General features: G+C 36.1%; 1 protein-coding gene across 5 annotated transcripts in view; it reads left to right on the top strand.

Annotated features, from left to right (window-relative positions):
• Positions 1 to 5,385: 5,385 nt before the first annotated feature.
• The window catches only part of LOC131146769 (protein MICRORCHIDIA 6-like), a 63,374-nt gene continuing 51,776 nt past the window's right edge, over positions 5,386 to 16,983 (top strand). For 2 of the 5 annotated variants that reach the window (XM_058096541.1, XM_058096544.1), the window contains exon 1: positions 5,416 to 5,705. The gene's annotated coding sequence lies outside the window, so the exon portion shown is untranslated. Of the gene's footprint in view, positions 5,706 to 6,031; positions 6,258 to 16,983 lie in introns of those variants that run through there. The other 3 variants (XM_058096542.1, XM_058096539.1, XM_058096540.1) reach the window with 3 other exon arrangements.

Genomic DNA, 16,983 nt, shown 5'->3' with positions numbered 1-16,983 from the left:
GTAGAATATGGATCCCTCTGATTCCCTCATATATGATATGGGCTGAAACCCTTTTACGTGTGCAAAATTAGTAATGGATTGGGTTCGTGCGGATCAAAATTTCAAGCCAATCAGACTATCATAAATTGCAAATCTAAAGGAAAATGAAGCAGAGATAGCTCAAAGCTAGAGCTCAAAGTGACGGTGGCGTCAAGCAAAGCAAGCTAGAATGGCAGAGCTTTCAGCCTGCAAAAAAACACTAGCTTGTTGAAGAATGAAGATTAGATTTGTGATTATGTGAAGGCAAAAACCTACCTTGGTGAAGATAACCCTAACCGAATAGGCTGAACAACAAACTGTGATCTGCGACGATTGTGATTTACGAAATGCCGAATGCGACGATTCGCCACAATCGCCAATGGAATGGAAATGGCCAAATGTAAAGGGCCCGAAGGCAAAAAATGATGTAAAATGGAAGAAGAAAACGATAAATTTTAAAAAAAAGTCAAAGGGAAACAAAGTTGGATTGAAAACTCTACTTCTTCATTGATAAGGAAATGACCATTATATAGGCTAAAAACAAACGATTACAAGCACAAAAATAGGCACCATTAACATCATGCTAAATAACTCCTAGGCACCACTAACATCATGCTAACTAACTCCTATAAATTAGGCAAAAAATAAAACACATTTGCTGCTATTAATTTATTCAACAAACCCTCCCTTAAACTGATGTTCCATACATAACATCAGTTTAATAAGACTTAAACTTTAAAGCGCCATCCCTTAGATAAAGTCCTTTGAACTGCAAACACCAAGTAACACCTTGAGCTTCTAAAATGCTGGAAATTTGAGAGGTTTTGTTAGAATATCAACAATCTGGTCTTCACTTCTGCAGTAAACCAGATTAATAACTCCATCTGTGAGATCTCCAATAAATGATACTTCACATCTATATGTTTGCTTCGACCATGTAGAATAGGATTCTTTGAGAGCTTTATTGATGAACTGTTGTCACAGTAAATGAGAGTAGGTCCATCTTCTTCAAACTGCAGCTCTTCAAGAATCTTCTTCAGCCAAATAGCTTGGCAAGCACAAGCTGTTGCTGCAACAAATTCAGTTTCAGTGGTTGACAATGTGACGATTGACTGCTTCTTTGATGACCATAAAACAGCTCCTGTTCCCAACATGAAAACATACCCATATGTACTTTTACGATCATCAGAATCTCCTACATAATCATTATCTGTAAAATCAAACAAATCTGACTTTTCTCCCTTTTTGAAGAACAACCCAAACTCCTTAGTATCTTGCAAGTACCTAAGAAATCTTTTTGCAGCCAAAACATGAATCTTTGTTGGACACTCCATGTATGTACTAATGACACTTACAATATGCATTATATCTCCCCACAATCTGCTTGTAAAGAGTATTTTTAACCTTCTTTTCTCCATCATCTTGGTTTAGCTTCAAACCAAACTCAGATGGTGTATTCACAAAATTACAATCCTTCATCTGAAACCTGTCTAAGATTTCTCCCACATATTTCTTTTGAGAAATAAGGATGCCGGTAGAAGACTGTAACACTTCTATGCCAAGAAAGTAATGCATCATGCCAAGATCAAACATTTCAAATTTAGCCATCATTGATTTCTTAAAACTTCCAAACATGGCTGTATTACTTCCAGTATAGATTAGATCATCTACATATAAGCAAACAATGAACATTTTCTCTCCATCCTCAACTTTTATGAAAGGTGTATGTTCATAAGGACATTTTTAAAATCTTTCCTTCAAAAAATAAGTTTCTATACGATTATACCAAACTCATGGGGCTTATTTTAATCCATATAAAGCTTTCTTTAGTCTATACACTTTATGTTCATTCCTAGATTTCACATAACCAGGAGGTTGATCGATAAATACTAGTTCCTTCAAATCTCTATAGAGGAACGCTGACTTCACCTCCAGCTGAAAGATAGGCCATGAGTTTTGAGCTGCTAATGCAATCACCAATCTGATTGTGTCATGCCTTGCAACTGGAGCAAAGACTTCTTTATAATCAACACCGCATTCTTGCTTATAGCCCTTGGCCACCAAGCGTGCCCTGTACTTGTCTACTTCACCATTCTCCTTCAGCTTTGTCTTGTAAATCCACTTCACACCAATTGTTTTGTGCCCTTCTAGAAGATCGAATAACTCCCAAGGGTCATTCTTTTCGATGGTTGCAATTTCAGCATCTATAGCCTTTCGCCATTTTGATTCTTTGACAGCACTTTCAAACACTGTAGGATCACAATCTGAAAATAGAGCAAAATGAGTGATTTGGTCTTCAGATTAAACAATTCCGGTTACCTCATAATCTGACATCCATGTTGGCCTCCTTCGAACACGATGAGAACGTGATTCAGCTGTTGCTTCTGGTGCTGTTGGAGTGACTTCAGAGGCTGTAGGAGTTTCATTTTAAGGATTCTCAAACGCATTAGTTGTTGGAGCAAGGTGTTGCTGCGGCTAGTTTGCTTCATCACCATCTTCTCCATCAAAACTAGTTGGAATTGGCTCTCCAACTACATTTTTGCTCCATTCCCAGATTTGATCTTCATAAAAAACAATGTCTTGACTGATAAGTATTTTCTTAGTGTTAGGATTGTAAAGCTTATAAGCTTTTAACTAATCACTAACACCAAGAAAACTACATTTTTCTCCCTTGTCATCCAGCTTCTTCCTCTTCTGATCTGGAATATGGGCACATGCAACACACCAAAAAATTCTAAAGTGATCAACAGTTCGTTTTTGTCCGCTCCATGCTTTCTCTAGTGTCTTATTTTGAACAAAAGTGTGGGACTTCTATTCAATATATGAATGCTCTAGTTAGTTGCTTCAAGCCAGAAGCTTTTTGGAATACAACTCCTTATTAAAAGACTTCACACTGTGTTTAGAATAGTACAATTCTTCCTTTCACAAACGCCATTTTGTTGGGGTGTAGAAGTTGCTGTAAGCTGCCTCTTGATTACATGAGTTTCACGTAAACTTGCAAATTCATGTGAGTTATATTCTCCACTACGATCTATGTGAAGAATTTTTATGGGACTGCCAACTTCTTTCTCAACCATCACTTTATAGCTTTTAAAGGCTAGAAAGGCTTCAGACTTCTCTTGCAAAAAATAAACCCAGCTTTTATGACTAAAATCATCAATGAAAGTAAGTATATATCTCTTACCTCCATTAGAGCATGGAGTTATTGGCCCGCCAATGTCAGAATAAACAAGCTCCAATACAGCCTTCACCCTCCATGATTTCTCTTGTGGGAATTGATTACGGTGTTGTTTGCTAACAACGCATTCTTCACAAACTTCAAAAGGAGCTGTAATTTGAGGAAGACCTGTCACCATATTCTTCTGTTGTAAAGTCTTCAACCCCCCAAAGCTAAGATGCACATAGCGAAAATGCCATAGCCATTCCTTCTTTCCCAATCTTGCAGAAAGACATGAGTGAGCAGTGTCATGGAGATGCAATGGAAACATTCAGTTGACTGTCATGTTGACTTGAGCTATCAAGCCAAACTTCTCATCTTCAATTCTGCAGACTCCATTTTTGATAGAGATTCCATATCCCTTTTCTTGTAGCTAACCAACACTGAGTAAGTTTGTTCTCAAATTTGGAACAAAGAAAATGTTAGAAATAGTTTGAATAGAATTTTTGTTGGTTTGAATTGCTACCTTTCCCTTTCCCATACCATCACCGAACTTCACAACATCACGAAAAGTTTCATCCAATTCAGAGAATATAGACTTCTTTCCACTTATATGGTTGCTGTAGCCAGTGTCTAAGTACCACAAGAATTTCTCGTGAGTTTCCTCCTTCACGTGACAAGCCATCAACAAAGACACTTCTTCCTTGTGAGCAAAATTGGACTACTTTCCACCATCTCTCCTTAGATTAGTACGACACTCTGACTTATAGTGGCCAAACTTGTGACACCCATAGCATTCAACTCTTGATTTGTCTGCTGACTTTGACTTGGAAGGCGTTGAATGATTGTTGTTGTTGTCATGACCTTTTTTTCTCCTTTCAGAATCAGAATCTTTAGATTTCTTATTTGAGTGTCTACCATCATTACCACCTTTGCCTCTTCCTCGTCCATGACCTCTTCCTTTTGATGCCGAGGCTTGTAACGCTTGCTCCTCCTTGTCTTGCCGATTCATTTTCTGCTCATGAACCAACAAAGAACTATGCAATTCATCAATGGACATGCTGTTAGTGTCTTTAGATTTGTCAATCGAACAAACAACATAGTTGAATTTTGTTGTCATCGAACGAATAATCTTCTTAATGATAGTGACATCTGTCAGCACAACACCTGCAGCTGGTTCTGCTACTCCAGAAACAACAACTGTCTAATATTCTTTGGACCTAAAAAAATTTTCGGTGAGCATGCTCCGATGGTCATAGTGACTATCAAAGCGTGGAATGGCTGGCTGCACAAAAGTTTCAGAAGCCATTGTGAAACTCTAACTTGGCTCTGATAACACTGATGTAAAATGGAAGAAGAAAACAATAAATTTGAAAAACAAAGGGAAATAAAGTTGGATTGAAAACTCTACTTCTTCATTGATAAAGAAATGACCATTATATAAGCTAAAAACAAAGGTTACAAGTACAAAAATAGGCACCACTAACATTATGCTAAATAATTCTTAGACACCATTAACATTATGTTAAACAACTTCTACGTATCACTGACATTATGCTAACTAACTCTTATAAATTAGACAAAAAATAAAATACATTTACTGCTATTAATTTATTTAACAAAAAAAAAACACCCTACCTTGTTGTCGCTGATGATAACTAATCGAAGACAAAGAGCGAGCTGGCGGAACTGCGATCTACGACTGGGAAGAAGATTATTGCGAACCGGTGGACTGCAACTGCGAAAGTGCAAATGGAATGGTCCGGAATGGAAAGGAAAATTGGAAATGGCCGTAGCGTTCTGCGACTGGGAAGAAGAAGATTGCGAAGCGGCGGACTGCGATTGCAAAAGTGTGAATGGGAATGGTCCGGAATAGAATGGAAAATTGGATATGGCCGTAGCCGTAGGGGCCAGGGCGTACGGTTAGCCGGTTCGACGGATACAGGACCCAATCCGCCTTAATAAAAGAGACTTTGTCAAAATCTTCTAATTAATATATATATATATATATAAAAACGTGAATTTATCTATTAAATGGGTCAAGTTAAATGGATCCGTTTATAAATGGATCATCTTGATTAAACTCAAATCTTGACGTAAACCCGTTAAAGTTAAGCCCACAATACTGTTAAATTCCTCTTTTTCCAATAATACCCCCCATCAATTTCAAAAATTATAAGCTCATATCCTCTCCCGACCCGACACCCTCCACGATTCACATTTCTACAACACCCAACAGCAGTTTCCTCTCTCATTCTCTGAATCAACACGAAACCCTAGCTAGCCGACCCTTACTTGCGACATCGATTATGGTCGAGTTGGGTTCTTCATTGGATTCTAAGTTATTGTGGTCGAGTTCATTGGATTCTAAGTTATTGTGGTCGAATTGAGTTCTTTCGAGCGTTGGGTTTAGGGTTCTTCAATCCCTAGCTACACTGTTCTTCGATTGGGTTTTGAGCTTTGATTGTTGGGCTAGTTGAGCTCCTAACTTAGATATCAGAGTCTGGTCTAGGTTGTTCCTTCAACTCTGGTATGATATTCTTCACGCATCCTCTTACCAACGCCTTTATCAAGGCTTTTGATTGGTGTTCATGTTGAGTCTATTTGATAAACACATTGCATTATTTGTTTTTCATTTGTACTTGATGATGCTTGATTTTAATTTGCTGTTAGTTTATTTCGTTTTCATGCTTTCGAGTTAGGATTTAGGTTGTGTTCTAGCATAGAATCTAATTTTTTTTTTAGAGCCAAGTATGAGGAATTTGGACTGAAAAATAATAATAATTCTGAATAGCTTTTCATTTGATGATATTTCACCATTGTTCTGCTAGATGGATTGGAGAAAAAAAGGTTTTGGATCATGATGTTAGGAGTTGAAAGCCAGTATACTCCTGTTGCTGTGTGTTGTGTAGTAAGATATGTAGTATAGTGCCTTCTTCCTCCACCTCTATGTTGTCCACTGCTCTCCTTTTCATATCATGCTTCTTGTTGAATACTGACCAAGATGTGTGAAAGCTTCCCTGTACTCAAGCTACTTGCGTCGATCTGCTATATTAATTAGAAGATTTTGACAAAGTCTCTGGTAATTAAAATATCGAACACACTATTTTCCTTGAACATTCTCAATCCATTGTGTTGTGAACATGCAGTCCTATTGACCCATTCAAAGTAATTAATACTATTTACTTAATTATGTTCCCTTACTCAGTACACCAGCACGTTGGTACTCATTTTTTAGTCTTGCAAATTGTTGTATCATAAAAATTTTTAGGTAGCAAATGTCTTTTGCCAACATGCTCAGCTTGTAGCTTTGACAGAAACTGTTGGCAATGGGCAGAAAAACAAGCAAAAGAGGCATGGAAAATTAAGATTTGATTGTTATAGAATGTTTGCAGAATGCACAACAAAAAAATGGGAAGCACATAATTTGTGCACTTTCAGAGAATTAAAGTATCATGCAGGAGACGCTTTAGCAACAATGGGAGTTAAAAGAGATTCGCCATTGCTGGCTTGGATTAATTAAAATGTAGGCTAAGAGCAGCCTTCCTATCGGTTAGCTAGCAGCCTTGTGCCTTATTTTGCACACTTTGTTTTTTGTACAATGGCTTTTCTATGCATTACTCTCCCAGACAAAATGTCAATGAACTTCAATATGCTTCATTTTCTCGTAAAAGACTTGATCGGAGGCGATGTGAATAGTAGCCTAGTTATCTCACATAAACTCCATAGGCTGAGATTAAGGTCCCAACATGTTCATCAACAGAACCAATTCACATAGCCATGGCCTTACATTCAAACTTAGTACTCGACCAGGCCATAACAACTTGTTCCTTACCCTCCCAAGATTGCCATCAACAAATACACAATACCCAATTGTAGATCTAATATCAGAGCGTGTCCCACCCAATGTGCATCAATATAACCCTCAATACAACTGTGACCCCCATTCTAATACAAAAGACCTCTTTTTGGGGCTCCCTAAGTTATTGCAAGAACAAGTCACAACATGTTTGAGGAGAATTCAAGACCTAGCTCACAACACTGGTTGAAAAAGATATGCTTGGTTGTGTGACTATATGTTAATTTAACTTCCCAAAAAGTCTCCCACGATCAACTGACAAATCTCCCTCATCTCATAATATAATTTATTGTCACTAATCCCATAGTCTCATCTAAAAGATCTAGAACATACTTAATTCCTTTGTGAGAATACGATCTGCATATGAGATATGGATACTTCTATGCCTAAGAAGTATTTTAACCAACCCAAATTTTAGTCTGAAACTTGAATTGAAAAAACCGCTTCAAACTCTGGATTCCCCTATTATCATTACTAGTAACTACAATATCATCTATGTACACAATCTACAAAACTCTACTGATAATAGCATGGTGATAGAACAGAAAGAAATCTACTGCACATCATTGAAGGCCAAATTCAACTACAACTGCAGTGAACATGCCAAATCATGCTCTGAAAGATTGCTACAAACCATATAAGGATTTCTTTAGACAACACACCAACACTGACTCCCCCTTATCAACAAACCTAGATGGTTTCACATCCAAATCATGCAAGGGGCTAGTGGCAAGTGGTGGCTAAGAAGATGAACAAATGAACAGGGAGATTGTGTTGGAATAATCCAAACATAAAATATATCATTTAGCAACAAGACAAGCATTCAAACACACCACAGAACCATCAGGGATTGACCTACAACATACATAGCCAGTAACTACCAACTACAAACTTATCAATAGGAATAGGTACCAATTCCCAAGTGCCATTAGCTTGTTGTGCACGCATCTCTTCAACCATTATAGTCCTCCTACTAGAATGGCATAAGGCTTTAGGGATAGATTTTGGAAGGGCAAAGTAGTGAAAAACAATAATATAAAGGTGAAAAGCAATCATAGCAAACAAAATTAGAGTTTGGATGCCACTTGTAGGTGTGTTTACATTTCTAGACAACAATAAGAAGATCAACAGGTTAGTAGATGAGGAAACCAAAGGCAAAGAGCTAGAGGAGGCTTCTTCCCCTTGAGTCAATGTCGTGGGTAAATGTGCAAATTAGGATGATCCAGGCGACTACAAGGAATCAAAGATGCAAAAGGATGACTGTCAGAGACAATAGGCCAGAATTTAAAGGTTGGGCAAAGGAAGGGACTCATTGAGATCAATAATACTCAAGAAACACAATAAAACAGTGCAGAATCAAAGAAGATCACATCTAAAACAAGAAAGAAAAACAATGCAAGATTGGGCCATGGCATCTCTTTTAAGCAAATGAGCATCCAAAAAAATACATATGATAGCACGAAGATCCAACTTATCCACCCTTAGTTTGAGTAAATGAGTATCCAAAAAAAAAAAATAAAATCTGATGGCATAAGGATCCAACATATACACCCTCAGAGCTAACTAATGGACAAAAGGACATACCGAGGAGGAGGATAAATCCCCGAATATACAAGGATGTAATGAGAATAAAGGAACAACATGCAAGAAGAGAACATATTAAGGCATTTTACCTCCAAGAACAAAGGGATGGCGTTTTGCTAATGAGAGCATGTAATGAGCATAGCATCACTCCAAAACACTTTAGGGACATTCACCTAATTCAATACGACAAAAATGACTTCAAGGATATGTCTATTTTTCCCATATACGACTCTATTTTATCATGGTGTGGGCACAAGATGACTAAAAAATCATACTAGACTTAGTCACATAGGTAATGAAATAGGTACTAAAGTACTCCTCAACATCTTTTTTTTGTTTTCTTTTGGATAAGAAAAAAATTTTTGTAAATGAGTGAAACAAAGCACAATAAAAGAGGACAAGGAGTCCTCGAATAACAAAGAGTAACAACTAGAAAGATTACAAAAGGGCTACCTTCCAATTCCTTCAAAGGTCTAGGACAATGCTGGCTTCAAATCACTTTGAAGGTAAGCTAGTGAGAAACCCCATAAGAATCCAAAAGAATGAGTTGAAAAGGAAGCTAAGAACACCACTTTATCCCATAGAAAACAAGGAGGAGTTGTTATGAGTAACAACCCTTGAAAATCTTCATGCAGTCCTCTAAATACAAGCCTCGGTTGGCTGCTTTGCCTTAGCAATAATAGAAATTTTTGTTGAACTTAAACAACCTCTAGTCCATTTTCTCCACACAGCCTCAAAACCTTTCTTGCTCATTGCATTGTCTTAACAACACCAATTCACTTTGTCATAAGCCTTCTCTAAGTCCAACTTAAAGATTAACCCCTTTCTGCTCCTCCTCCTCATGTCCTCTACCACGTTGTTGGCCACCAACACAACATCTATGATTTGTTTGTCTTTAATGGTAGTAGATTGAGTCATGGTTACCAATATCCCTTAGGACCTCCCGTAGCCTCTTTGAAAGAACTTTAGATGAATCTTGCAAAGGCAAGTGGTCATGCTAATGAGCCTGAATTCCAAAAGAATCAAACTAAAGCTTAAATTTGAAGGCAAGTAGTCACTAGTCATTGCTCCATAACACTTATCGATTCATTTTGCTTTCATTTGATCATTTTCTGAGATATGAAAATGTTCCATCATTCTTTTTTCTTATTTTATGATTTCATGGTTTATATTTTGTCTAAATAAAATAGCAAATATAAAATCTATGAAGCCTTTATTTTAGCAACTAAAGAAGAGAGATAGCATTCAACATGTTTGGCATACATTATGCTATGATTATGAAATATAAATATGTTCCATCATTTATGTTCCATTATTCTATGATTTGTAAGTTTCAGTTAGGTTTATACTCTATAAAATAGTGAATGGCAGCAACAAGAAGGATTTTCTCCCTTTAGCAACACAAAAACTGATATCACGCATTTAGTATATATTATGTGGAAGTGAGACTTAAAATTTTGGTAAAAAATATTTTAATAGATTAGTATGCAAGAAATTAGGGACTGAATATGGGAATAAATAAGTTTTTAACAAGTTTGTGATGCAATTACTGAATTCATGAACAAGCTATCCGTTAAATGCTATGTAACATCCAAACAACAGGGGCCACAACCAAACCGCTGGTTTGCAACCGTTACCCCAACTGTGTGTGTGTGTGTTTTTTTTTAATATGCTTCCAAAACCTAGCCTCAGAGCCCACAGGTCAGGGACTCAGGGGTGAAGGGAAGAAGAAAACAAGTCGACAAAAGAGTCCAAACTTAATGTGGGGTTTGGTGTGCAAAGAAGGAAATTGCTTAAACATAAAGTTACTGTAAGTTCCTCAAAAAAAGGATCTTGCTGCCATGCCTATTAAGGGTGATCAACTTCCCAAATCCTAGCATTAAGAACGAATTGCGTGCTCCGATATTTGGTGACAGCTGCAGCGACGATTGCGGATAAAGGCTGTCAGAATTTAAAAAATGTATTAGAAAATAGTCATATATTAAAAAAAATATAAAGGCTGTTCATAGGTGGGGTCAATTTTGTAATATGATAAACTTTAGTGGTAAGTTTCTAATTAAAAAAAAATTATTGGGGAATAGTCATATATTATTTTATTGTGCATTATAACATATTAATTATTGATGGAACATGGTTCAATTTTGGAATGAAGAAGAAGGACCATCTATTGATTTAAATTAATATTAAATAAATTGAAACTATTAATTTAATTAATAATATTATTTTAACATAAATTAATACGATAATCATATGTTATAAATATAAATAAGAACAAGATTATTGTTTATTAAAAATAATATTTCATTAATTATACTTAATAAAAATATTTAATGTTAATTAAAAATAGTGATTACCATAACTATTAATTAAATTGTTAATTAGAAAATATTACTATTTTTTAGGGTAGTGGATAGAGGTTTAGTGAAAGGTTTGGAGGTGGGGAGAGATGGGGTCAGGATTGTGCGCCTTTAGTTTGTGGATGATCTATCTTTTTTCTATAGGACCATAAACAATCCTTTAAGAATAGTTTAGGTCTCCATGTTTTTGAGAAGGTTTCTAGGCTTAAGATTGATATGGGAAAGAGCGGTATCGTGGCTATCAATATATTTGTTGAGAGTGTTAAGGAGTTATTTATGGAGGTGTGGTGTAGTGTTTTGGATTGGCCAATGGCCTATCTTGGGGTTCCTTTGAGGGGTAACCCTAGATCTGCTAGCTTTTGGGATCCTATTGTTGAAAGGGTTTCTAAGAGACTGGATGGGTGGAAAGGGACTCTTTTTTCTCTTGGTGGTAGAATTATGCTTATCCAAGCTTGTCTTTCTAGTATCCCTTTATATTTTCTTAAATTTCAAGATTCCAATGGGTGGTTCTAATAAGGTTGTGAAGAGAATGAGGGTTTTCTTGTGGTTGGGGGTAGGGGGGGGGGGGTTGTTTAGGGATCATTTGGTAAGTTGGGAAGTTGGTGGGTAGGTCTAAATAGGAGGGTGGTTTGGGTATTGGAAATCTGGTGTCTAAAAACATAGCTCTTTTGGCTAAATGCCTTCGGCGGTTTCCACTAGAGAATTCTTCCCTATGGCATTTGGTTGTTAAAAATAAGCATGGATTAGATGATAATGGGTGGGATACTCATTTGAAATTTAGATGTTCTTCGGAGAGTCCATGGAAAGCTGCCTCTTAGAGCTATTCCCTCTTCATTCCCCACATTAAATTCCTGGTGGGAGGAGGTAGTACTATTCGTCTTTGGAAAGATCCTTGGTTGGGGGAATGTAGTTTTGTCCGCCTCTTTGCCATGCCTCTTTTGCTTGAGCTCAAGGCAAGATCGGTACATTTCTTCTTTTGTTGTTGATCCAGGTGGTCCTTTGCCTTTTTGGGAATTCCACTTTAGTAGATTCTTAAATGATAAGGAGCTGGTAGAGCTATTCACGTTTCTAGTCTTGTTGAATAATTGTCGTTTTTCTTTAGACGAGGATAGACAGTTTTGGTCTCCGGATCCTTTGGGGGTTTACTTGTGCAAATCTTTTTGTGATTTTTGAATAGGTCTAATTTATCTTTCCTCTCTATAGTTCTATTTGGAAGGCCAAGTTTCCCTTAAAATTAAGGCTTTTTTGGCTGGTTGCACTTGATAGAATTTATACCAATAACTTGTAGGTTAGGAGACCTTTGAAGGCTATATGTCCAAACATCTGTGTTCTCTGCTTTAATTGTTTAGAATCATCATTGCCGTTTGTTCATTCATCGTGATTATGATTGGAGAGTTTGGAATAAGTTATTTGGTGTTTTAGGCGAACGATGGGTGAATTCCGAGACAGTGCAGGATTTTTTGGTTCTCTTTTGCTGGATTTAACAGGAAAAAGAAAAGGGCAGCACTTTGGAACTGTGTTTTTTTTTTTTTTTTTGCAGTCTTTTGGGGGTTGTGGATGGAGCATAGTGCGCACATTTTTCTAGGGAAGAAGTCGATTTAGGAACTACGTGATGGTTTGGGAAAAGATACATTATTTGGCTTCTCTTTGATGTGTGGGACAAGGGAATTTTAAGGGAGTGAGCTTTTCTGATATTCAGTGTGATTGACAGTATGTGTTTGGAGTGTTAGCTCGTGTTGGTTTTTCTCTCTCTTGTTTTTTAGTTGTTAGGTTGTTTCTCTCTGTTTTTTGTCTGGATTTTCCTGACTTTGTTATGGGGACATCTTATTCTCCTAGCTGTATATTCTTATTCTATTAATGAAAATCTTCTTTTCTTATAAAAAAATACTTTTTTTTTTAATTTAAAATATATTAGAAAATAATCATATATTTATGTATTATGACATTAATTATTGATGATAATTCAATTCTTGAATGAATAAAAATAACCATCTATTAATTTAAATTAACATTAAATAAGTCAAAAATTTTAATTTAATATTAGTACTATTTTTAATATAAATTAATGTAATAGTCATATGCTATGAATGTATATTAATAATAAGATTGTTGTTAATGCAAAACAATATTATATTATTTTATCAACTAAAAATTATTTAAATTTAACTAAAAATCATTAACATGATTATCAGTTTAATCTTTAATTAAAATATATTAATATTTTTATATAAAATATAATTAAAAGAATCATATATTATTTTATTATGTATTATAACATATTAGTTATTGATGGAATATAATTCAATCATGGAATGGAGAACCATCTATTAATTTAAATTAATATTAAATAAATTAAAAATTTTAATGTATTAATAATATAATTTTTAAAATAAATTAGTATGATAATCATATATTAATAATGTACATTAATTACAAGATTATTGTTATCTATAAATAATAATCTTATATTATATTGGCTATAAAAAATATTATATTATTTTGCTTAATAGAAAGTATTTAAATGGTAATTAAAAATGATTTGACACAGCTATTAATTAAATTGTTTATTTGGAAATATGAATATTTTTAATTTAAAATGTATTTAAATAAAATCATTTAATATTTTTATTATGTACTATAATAAATTAACTATTGATGAAACATAACGATATAAATTCGTATAGCACCCTCTAAAGGCTATAATAAAAGTGAGTATCCAAATAATACTAGTTATTTTAAACACAACCAAACACCACTTATGACCTTTTGCACTTTTTTCAGTTCATCCGTTAATATCAAATTATCAACACTTATTAAATTCAACACTTCTTTTTGAAAAACACTTCTTCACAAGTTTCAAATGATCCCTTCTACCCGTGAGGGATTCGTTTTTAAAGCAGACAGTATTGTGGCAGTGGATTCAGGTGTTACAGTATGGTATTAGAGTTGGATCTCAATCGAAAGAGGGGTGAGGACACATGCTAGGGATGACATGTCTGATTAGGGTGGGTGGTATCCATTATTTTGTGTCTTGTGGGGGCAGGAGACAACCCAGAAGAGGTTCTTGGGGTGGGCAGGAGTCCCACATTGCTTGGGGAAGAGAAGGGTTCCAACTATATTTGTGTTTTGAAATTGTGAGGGGTTCACCTGAAGTGGACAATATAGTTGTCGTAGGTCTAGGTGTTACACAGCTCCACCACTAGAGCTCAAAAACCCATTGACCTAGGATTACCACCCTAATAAACGCTTAAGTTGAAGGCCTATCTTGGGTAGCAGCTCCTCAATCTGACCTGGCCCGTCACACTTTGGACATCGCCACTGGGATTGTTGAGGTCCCATGCAGCCAGCTGCAGAAGCCAACTCCAATGATCTAGCAACTTCCAAATTAGTACCTGCTATCTCACTCTTTCCCAAATTTACTTTTAACCTTAAAACACACTCAAAATTTGTAAAATGGTAAGCACATTTTAAAAAGAACTTCTATGATCCTCCTAGAAAAAGATAGTGTCATTGTCAAATTGAAGATGAGACATTATGACCCTCTCACTTCCCTACCCAATTCCTCTTACAAGTCCTCTATTGGCAATCTTTCTATGAGTCTACTCAAGAGTCAACTATAAGAACAGATGAAAATGGGGACTATGGATCCTTCCTAGTACCCCTCAAAGCCCTAAAGCACGATTTTGGTTCTCCATTAATAATAATAGAAAAGGAATCATTAGACCAACAATCACTTCTCCAGTCCCCCATCAATGCCCAAAACCTTTCCTTTCCAAGACCCTATCTATAAACTTCCAATTGACCCCGTCGTGAGCCTTTTGAGAATCCAATTTATACGCACTCTCCTTCCTTTTCTCCTTCGCACACTCTTCACTGCCTCAGTAGCCACTAAAATAGCATCCACAATCTACGTATCCCCTGACAATAGCATTTTGTGCCTGAAATAGTATCTCCTATTACTAACTCTGCCTATTTGCGAGCATCATCACAATATCTTATACACACTACTAACTAGTCTTAGCTGAAAATCAGCAACTTTTATAAATATACTCTTCTTAGGCATCAGAATGATGAACGTAGAATTAATGCTTTTACCCAGACTATTGTTTCATCTGGAAGGCCAAGGCTCCCCCAATAATTAAGGCTTTCACTTGGTAGGTTGTGCTCAGTAAAATTAATACTAATAACTTGCTGCAAATTAGGAGACCTTTGAAGGTCCTCTCCTCTGATGTATGTGTGCTCTATTACAAAAATTCTGAGATAGTCTCTCATCTTCTTTTGCACTTTGAATTTTCTTGGAGTGTTTGGAATATGCTTTTCGGTATGGAGATAGCAGGGTATGGTCTTCTTCAGTTGGTGAATTGTTAGCTACTTCCTTCATAGGTTTTGATAGGAGGAAGGATAAGGCAGTCTTATGGAAGTGTGGAATACTTGCAGTTTTATGGGCGCTGCTATGGTTGGAGCATAATGCAAGGATATTCAATGGGAAGAATTTAAATTGAGTGCTCATTTGGGGTAAAATTCAGTATTTGGCCTCCGAGGGTGCACTGGCTCGGGATTTTCAGAGGAATTAGTTTCCACGAGTTACAAAGAGATTGGAGTAACCTATTGGCATGTTGATTTGTATTTTTCGTAAATATTAGTTGTTTTTTATTTTTATTTTTTATGGATTGTTCCAGGATTTTTTGGGAGATGCCTCATTCTCCTTTTTGTAAATTATCTTCTTATCAATGAAATATTCTTTTGCTATATATATATATATATATATAAACTTTTATCCAGATTTTGTTAAGAAAAAAAAAAACTTAAAAACCTTCATTAAATCTACTCTAACTGCATCCCAACAGTTCTAGAAAAATTCCATGTTAAAACCATCCAGAGCCAAAGTCTGATCCCTTTCAATACCAAACACTACCTACCTAACCTCACTTCCATCAAAAGGCCTCTCTAATCAGGACTGCTGATCCAAATATAGGATCCCACACCAATCCTTGAATCATTAGCCCTCCTCCACCATCTTCCTTCAAAAAATAGATTTGCAAAGAAATCAATAATCTCACTCGCTATCACAACATGGTCAAAAGTAACGTCCCTCCCCCCTCCAAAACTCCAATTCCTAATAAAACTCTTCTTACCATTAGCCAAGAAAGAATTTAGAATTACAATCACCCTTTCTAATCTACTTAAATTTAGTTTTTTGCCTCCAACTATTCGCTTCCCTAAAAATGGCCTCCAACTGCACGTGTTTGTTCCAATTGCTTCCTTTCCACAGGAAAGATCTTAATCTTTTTTTAATTTCCTTAAGGACAGACTTTGGAAGGAAAATTCTTGTTACCAGAAAAGCCTTGAATGGTTTGGAGGATGGATTTGATTAGTTGAAGCCTTCCTGCACAGGACAGAAATTTGTGAGTCCACTTTTAAATTCTTCTAGAGATTTTTTCAATCAGGAGGTCACAGTCCAGCATGCTGATTCGTTTCGTAACAATGGGAACTCCTAGGTATCTAACTGGGAGCTTTACCTTTGGGATTCCAAGTGTTTGACTTATCTGATCCTTGATAGCTCCTGAGATTCTAGAGCAGTACATTTCTGATTTTGCTTTGTTGCATTTTAGTCCATAGTTTGGTAAAACAGGTACAGGGGGTATGGGAGATGCTGTTTGCAGAACTGGTATCACCTCTGGCTAATATCAGGTCATCATCAACATAACACATATTAATTAGATTAAGCTTACTGCACTATGGGTGGTAGGATAGCTTACCATGGGTTGCCACATATCGCAGAAATCTGGTGAGAACTTCCATTAGACAGAGATAGGGGGAGATGGGTCCCCTTGTCTCAACCCTTTTCTTCCTTGAATCAGCCCTCAGTGGAACCATTAATGAGGATGCATCTGACCATTGGGCATCTAAGAAACATTGTGACCAAAAAATAAAAGTTTCAGGGGGATAATTGGTTTAATTCTAAACGATAAATTAAGGAACAAACATATTCATGGTAAGTTAGGCGG

This window comes from Malania oleifera, chromosome 13, assembly GCF_029873635.1.
Source record: "Malania oleifera isolate guangnan ecotype guangnan chromosome 13, ASM2987363v1, whole genome shotgun sequence".
NCBI classification, from domain to species: Eukaryota; Viridiplantae; Streptophyta; class Magnoliopsida; order Santalales; family Ximeniaceae; genus Malania; species Malania oleifera.
The sequence above is the reverse complement of the archived record's forward strand: the minus strand, read 5'-3'. Positions and strand labels throughout refer to the sequence as shown.